Source organism: Babylonia areolata, chromosome 8 (assembly GCF_041734735.1).
Source record: "Babylonia areolata isolate BAREFJ2019XMU chromosome 8, ASM4173473v1, whole genome shotgun sequence".
Classification (NCBI taxonomy): Eukaryota; Metazoa; Mollusca; class Gastropoda; order Neogastropoda; family Buccinidae; genus Babylonia; species Babylonia areolata.
The window spans coordinates 25,083,118-25,090,617 of NC_134883.1; the positions used below are offsets into that span (position 1 = coordinate 25,083,118).

General features: G+C 40.2%; 1 protein-coding gene across 1 annotated transcript in view; it reads right to left on the minus strand.

Moving 5' to 3' along the window:
- Positions 1-5,395, minus strand: part of LOC143284676 (uncharacterized) — a 124,543-nt gene extending 119,148 nt beyond the window's left edge. Inside the window, exon 1 of the mRNA XM_076591595.1 lies at positions 4,395-5,395. The gene's annotated coding sequence lies outside the window, so the exon portion shown is untranslated. The remainder of the gene's footprint in view (positions 1-4,394) is intronic.
- Between the last annotated feature and the right edge of the window lie 2,105 nt (positions 5,396-7,500).

A 7,500-nucleotide genomic window follows, 5' to 3' on the forward strand; every position in this document is an offset into this window, starting at 1 on the left:
TGATGAGTGCCTAAAGGAAAATGTCGGGTTTCTAGGTAGCCTGCTGCGCAAATAACTCATTTGTTTGTTTTGAGCGCTTACAACTTGATCTCTGATTGAAAGATAGGCGCTGTATAAGTACTGATAGTTATGATACTGCTACTACTTCGACTACTACTACTACTACTATTAGTATTACTACTACTTATTACTACTACTATCAATAATACTCTGTGTGTGCGCGTATGTGTGTGTGTGTGTGTGTGTGTGTGTGTGTGTGTGTGTGTGTGTGTGTGTGTGTCTCAAAACGGCTTTGGTATTGTTTGAAGAAGACCCGGAGTATCTGGATATGAATAATATTAGCTTTATAACTGTGCACTTTTTCCCAAAAAACATTGCTAGTTCGAGGGAAATGCACCATACGGATTAACAAGGCTGTGTGCAGTTAACAGCTAGCCGGACCTTTCATTCTGACCGCAGCAGCAGCAGCAGCAGCAGCAGCAATAATAACAGCGTCGTTGTGTGGTGGCAAGATCCTCCTCCTTCTTCTTCTTCTTTCGGGCTCTACCATGTAATACTGACTCCTCTAAATCATGCAGCCAGTTCCGTTAACTGTTTGCTGGCGACAGCTGGTTACTGTGATCAAGTTGTACGCGGATGTACGCGCACGGAGTCTTCTTCTGCGAGTGGAGAGTGTGAGTGGAGGAGGTGCTGTTGAAAGTATCGGTTACGTACACTGTGTTCGATTGGAGTTCGAGAGGGCGTTCCTGTTTGTTTTAGTGGAAAACGGGGAGGATTTTTTTTTTTTTCAACGAAACAAGAGAGGGGAAGTGAGAGAGAGTTGGAGTGGGGTGGGGAGGAGCAAGAGAAAGAGAGACAGACAGACAGACAGAGAAAAACAAATAGGCAATATCTTATAAGTGATCGTTAGCAGCAACAACAACAACAACCACGACAACAGTAATAATAATTGTGATGACAATATCAACTGGTCAATTATAGCAAGTATACATAGTCAATTATATATATATATATATATATATATATATATATATATATATTTGTTATAGTTATTGCTAGTTACTATTATTACATATACAAATATCACATATCTGGTATCAACAATAACAAGAACATTAAGAACAACATCATCAATTGTATATATTGATGATAACAGTAACAATAGAATTAATAATGATGATGATGATGATGATAATGATAATAATAATGTATAATAATAATAATAATAATAATAATAATAATAACAAAATAATAATAATAATAATAATAATAACAATGATAATAATTCTATATCGAGGAGGAAAAAAATAAAACAGAAACAATATCGCACAGTACATAAGCAAGCATCACAAAACTTCCCGTTTCCCTACTGTTTGACATGCGTGACCAGAACAAAACATCGAGTCCCTACTGAGTTTGATGAATAATACACTGTACAATAATGTAGAGATAAAGAGTATGGTCACAGGCGCTGCCCTCCGCAGGAACCACGAGCTATTATGGTGAGGTGATTTCTCACCCGTTGAAGTCATGTGGGGTGTTTGGTTTTTGTTTTTGTTTGTTTTGGGGGGTTTTTTGTTTGTTTTTGTTGTTGTTGTTGTTGTTTTTTTGGGGGGTTGGTGTTTTTTTTTTTTTTTTTTTGTTTTTTTTTTGTTTTTTTTGGTGGTTGTTGTTTTTATTATTGTTGTTGTTGTTTGTTTGTGTTGTTTTTGTTTTTTGTATTTTTTGGGTTTTTTGTCTTTGTCTTGTCTGTATTATTTTTTTCTGTTTATGTGCATACTTGTCTATAAACATATATCTCTGTCCTCACCCCCCCCCCTCTCTCTTTATCCGAGTTTGATAATGATAATGATAATAATAATAATGATAATAATAATAATAACACTATTATTGCTAATGGTAATAATAATAATAATGATAATGAGAAGAAGAAATCCATTATTGCAATCTGTTTGGGTTTTTTAAAGTTATGATTAATCTCTATGGTAACTGTTATCATTATGATCATAATTATGATGACGATGATGATGATTATTACTAGTATTGTTGCTATCTTTATTATCACCATTTTCAACAAAATCATGGTCATTATTGATCACTATTATTACGCTACCACTGTTGCTATATTTGTTAGAGGGTGATATGGAGATAAAAAGGTATTTTCATCTCTTGAAAAAAAATTTTTTTTTTTTTGGCACTGATATAAAAATGTTATGTCCTATTATCATCACCATTATTATCATCGTAATCATCTTCATCATAATCAACGAGAATATCGGTATATTTTTTGGGTCCAATTTGCACTATATATATATATATATATATATATATATATATATATATATATATATATATATATATATTACTTCTGTTGCAGCTTTGAAATATATTGTTAGATGTCATTGTTGTTACTGCTACTGCAACTACAATAACCACACGATTCTTATTCTTATTACGTCTGGTTATCAGTTCGAATGGTAAAGAAAAATTAAAATATTGAAACATGTTTTTTTTTTAAATATAAACTTCTTCCAGAGTCTGTTGCAACAATAACTATAAAAAAAATATGAAAAGAATAATAATGACTTTAACAGGGGTATAACAAAATAAGAAATAAGAAACTAAGTATGAAGGGATAATGCAAAGCGAATGAATCCCACTCGTTTTTCGCAGTTGTTCCACTAAGGTTGTCAAGCAAAGTTTTCAAATTTGAACGAACAATACAAATGCAATCAAGAACTGAGACACAAATTACTTATTTTCGGGTGTCCTTTAAGGTTCCAGTGTAAAGGTCCAGCCACAATTGGGCTTTTATCAACAATCATAGCTCTGTGCTGGACAAGTCTTTTTCTCTCCGTAGGTTTATGTTGGACAAGTTCTTTTTCTCTCCGTAGATTTATGTTGGATAAGTCCTTTTCTCCCATAGCCCTATGCTGGATAAGTCCTTTTCTGCCGTGGCCCTATCAGGGATAAGTCCTTTTCTCCCATAGCCCTATGCTGGATAAGTCCTTTTCTCCCATAGCCCGATGCTGGATAAGTCCTTTTCTCTCGTAGCCCGATGCTGGATAACTCCTTTTCTCTCGTAGCCCTATGTTGGGATAAGTCCTTTTCTCTCGTAGGTTTATGCTGGATAAGTCCTTTTCTCCCATAGCCCTATGTTGGAAAAGTCCTTTTATCCCATAGCCCTATGCTGGATAAGTCTTTTTCTCTCGTGGGTTTATGCTGCATAAGTCCTTTTCTCCCCGTGACTTTATGCTGGATAAGTCCTTTTCTCCCTGTGACTTAATGCTGGATAAGTCCTTTTCTCTCATAGCCCTATGCTGGATAAGTCCTTTTCTCCCCGTAACTTTATGCTGGATAAGTCCTTTTCTGCCCGTAACTTTATGCTTGATAAGTCCTTTTCTACCCGTAGCTTTATGCTGGGTAAGTCCTTTTCTCCCCGTAACTTTATGCTGATGTCCTTTACTCTCATAGCTCTATGCTGGGTACGTCCTTTTCTCGCATATCTCTATCCCGGTCCTATCGTTGTTGTTTTTTAATTTCTTAGTTTACTGGAATTAGTTATGTCTATTTCATCATTATCACATTTATTATTATCACTAATATTCATTTATGTTTTGGTTATACATTTTCTCTTTAACAGGGACAGAAGAAAAAGCAATTATTGTTAAGGCAACCTTTTTAAGTTCTGTCACAAAAGAAGAACGAATATGTATGTACTTCAACGAACTAAAACATTTTTCAGTGGTCAAACTTTATATACGTTTATAGAGTCCCATAGTCTGAAACAATGCATTTCATTTAGCGACCACATGGCCGGTCATTAATGGTTGTTTCGCCGGGTATGTGAAGAGACTTGTACTACCAATGACTAAATCCTTGACATTGAGAACAATCGCTACTGGAATGCCAGTCAACTGCGTGTGAATTATCTGTGGCTACTTGACACTAAACTCTCAAACCACAGTTGCGTGTGTGTGGTTGTGTGTGTGTGTGTGTGTGTGTGTGTGTGTGTGTGTGTGTGTGTGTGTGTGCACTTGCATTTATGTATGTGTGAGTGTGTGTTTATGTATGGAGATGCTTATCAAAAACTTTTTTTTTTTTTTTAGAACTGTTTTGTTAAAGACACCATGCATCCTGAACAAAAATATCATTACCCCAGTAAACAGCACTGTCAAGCAATCCATAACAGAATGAATTTCTAACCTGTTCTTCCTGACCACACACACACACACACACACACACACACACACACACACACACATTGATAATGATAACAACAACAATGAAACACACTGAAAATTATGATAGCAATAACATTCAGTGTGTGTGTGTGTCTGTCTGTCTGTCTGTCTGTATGCATTCAGTCAAAAGATATAAACAAAAACACGAACCTGAAACAGTCGACCACAACAGAAGGAAACTGCGGAACAGCAAAGTAAACAGCGGACCACACAACTAGACCAGTTGTGAGGGTGTTCCGGAAGAAAGCCGTGTGACAGTAACAATGCTGTCGTATCCAGTGATGCTCAAAATGTGGTGGTCCGCCTCAGAACCAATCATATCCAAGACTGTAATTGACGACACTGTGTCAGTCACGGGTCATCCAATCAAACACGGACAGTCACGTTCGCGTGGAGTTGTCACGGGAAACAAGTCACGTTTTTTGTTGTTGTTGTTGTTGTTTTTATTTTTTTTCTTCTTTTTTTCTTCTTTTTTTTAAACTCTGCAATGTTTGGGTTTTTTTCTTTTCCTTTTTCTACGTCACTCTTCTAAATGATTTTCAACAGCGTCCGTAGAAACCACGTGAAGATCAAGAGACTGTTGTGTCACCACTGATCAAACCAAACCACCTCACTGGCATCAGTGGGACTCAAGTGTTAGTCTAGCGGCAGCAGCGTGGCGCATCATAATCACTTGGTCAAGCAAGCACACCAAATTCATCACCACCACCACCACCACTATCACCACCATGAACGGGTCTGGAACAAGCTCTGGTACCGATCGGACTGAAAAGCAAGCGGGATCTCACGGCTGAAAGGCAGTGGCATGTGTGGGTCTGTGTCACGGAACCAAAGAGATCGGGCAGTCAGTGGCGGCGTGCGTGTGTGTCTGTGTGTGTATGTTGTTACTCTGTGTGTGTGAGTGTGTGTGTCTGTGTGTGTGTGTGTGCGCGCGCGCACGACAAGTGGTCCAAGCCAAGCCAGCCTAGCACAACCACAGCACCACACAGCGGATCTGCAACATACAGTCGAGACAGGACTTGAGGAGTTGAGTTGAAGCAGCTGAGCCTAAAAGAACTCCCCCCCGTGATTCCGCCACCACCACTTCTTCCACCACTGACGACCAGTGTGAACACTGCTGGGCCTTTCCCTTCAGTCTCACTGCCACCGCCTGCCCGTCAAAGCCTGAAGCTGCCTGCTAAACAAGCCTGCCGCCTGCTGTCTGTCCGTCCCTCCCCCGCCTAGTCCCTCCTCCCTCTCTCTCTCTCTCTCTCTCTCCCCTCCCTCCTCCCCCTTGCCGGCGCCAGTCGGCTCCGCGGGCCAGACACTTACGGCGCGACAAACGAATTAATGGCCAATCATGGAGCGTATTACATTGTTGATACTGACATAATGGCGGCGCGGCCTAGCCGAGATCTCGTCTCTGATTGGCTCAGCCTCCCCCGAGCTGAATGATTCAACAATTGGTCGCCTTGTCAATCATTCCCGCTTTCGCAGCGTCGGCGCGGTGCCGCCAGTGTAAGAGAGTGCAGGCCGCCCCGCGTTTCGTGACCGCAGCCCACCCCGTGCTGATTGGTGGAAGGGAAGCTGGGCGGAGCTTCGCGAAGGCTCGCCAAGCGTCACGGGCCAACGGTTCTGATGATTGGTCGTAGCTCCGCCTACATGGAACGGTGCGCGGTCAGTGACGCAAACGCTGGGAATGTTACCATGGGTAGCGCTTGCATCGCACGGACCGAGAAAATGAGAGAGGGTCTCGGTCTGCGCCTGAAAATCCGAACTCTTGTTTTGCAGACAAGCAAATCGAGTTTATTGTTGAACAGTTTTCACGCCACGAACACACACACACACACACACAATATGGAGCACTACCATCAAAAAACGCCGCGAATTCAGTATGGCCTCGACAATAAACATTGAATCGGCTGGTAATGCGGGTGTTAGTACACAAAGCCCGCACCCTAATCTGTCCTAATTCCCACAGAAAACAAGATGCTTTCCACAACAGATAGGATATCTGTTTTCTTCTGCTTCGGCAGCTGATATTCAGATTCACACTGGCTACCAATCAAGTTATCAAGCTCTTTATTTTTTTTCCACTGAGCTGTGCCAGCGGTTTTTCTTTTTAACCTGAAAGCGCCCATCTTGTATCATTGGCTCTTATTGTCACCACTGAAGTGATCGGGATCTTTGATGTGGAGAGACGTGGGTTGTTTTTGTTGTTTTTTAAATCGACCCACTTTTATTCCTCATTGTCTCTACATGTTATTCATTTGTGTGTTCATTCTTTGTGTGTGTGTGTGTGTGTGTGTGTGTGTGAAATTGTGGTGTTATTCTCGCTACCCGAACTTTTCCGCGTGCGCGCCGCTGTTATAAAAGGACTCAGTGACGCCGGTACTGAGTAACAGAGGTTGGTAACAATGACTTGCCGGGTAACAGTATTGTGGTAGATATTGTCTCGCGTGATGTGGAGTAACTAAGGAGTATGGAGTGGTGTATAGATATATATAGATAGATATATATATATATATATATATATATATATATAGTGTGTGTGTGTGTGTGTGTGTGTGTGTGGTATGATGAGAGAGAGAGAGGGAGAGAGAGAAAGAGAGAGAGAATAACATGACAACGGCATTAACAATGTTTTATTGAGGATAAAATAGATCAACTTTAGCTTTACATCATGCCCTAAAAAAAGGGGGGGGGGTCAACAAAGAACCAAAAGTAATGAAAAATAAAATGTAATGAATAGGCAAATAAAGGAGACAATCAGACAGACAGAGATGGAGCAACAGAGACAGACAGACAGACAGAGAAGATGAGACAGACAGATAGTGATAGAGAGAGACACAAAGACGGACAGATCGACAAACAGACAGGCAGAAAGAACCAAGCAACTGGAGCATAGCCTATGTACGTACACACGTAGATACGAAAACCGCTGTATAAGAAGGCAAAAAAAAAAAAGGCACAATAGGCAAATAGTCTATTTCTTGTGCCCCTTGGGGGCAGTGAAACGTTACATACATCTTTTACACATACCATGTAAACAGTAAGAGCTACGTAAAAAGAACAAAGAGAAAAAAAAAACCCATTCGCGCAAACAATGCACATTAATAATTACTTTATTCTCAGCCATTGACAAAAGACATGACATTACCTAAAGGAACTACAAGTGGAAGAAACAAGTGATAGAAGTTTTAACAAGGCCTAATTGAACACCGTTGATGCGGTTAGCAATGCAATAGGCCAAGAACTCTCGGAGACGCAAACTATT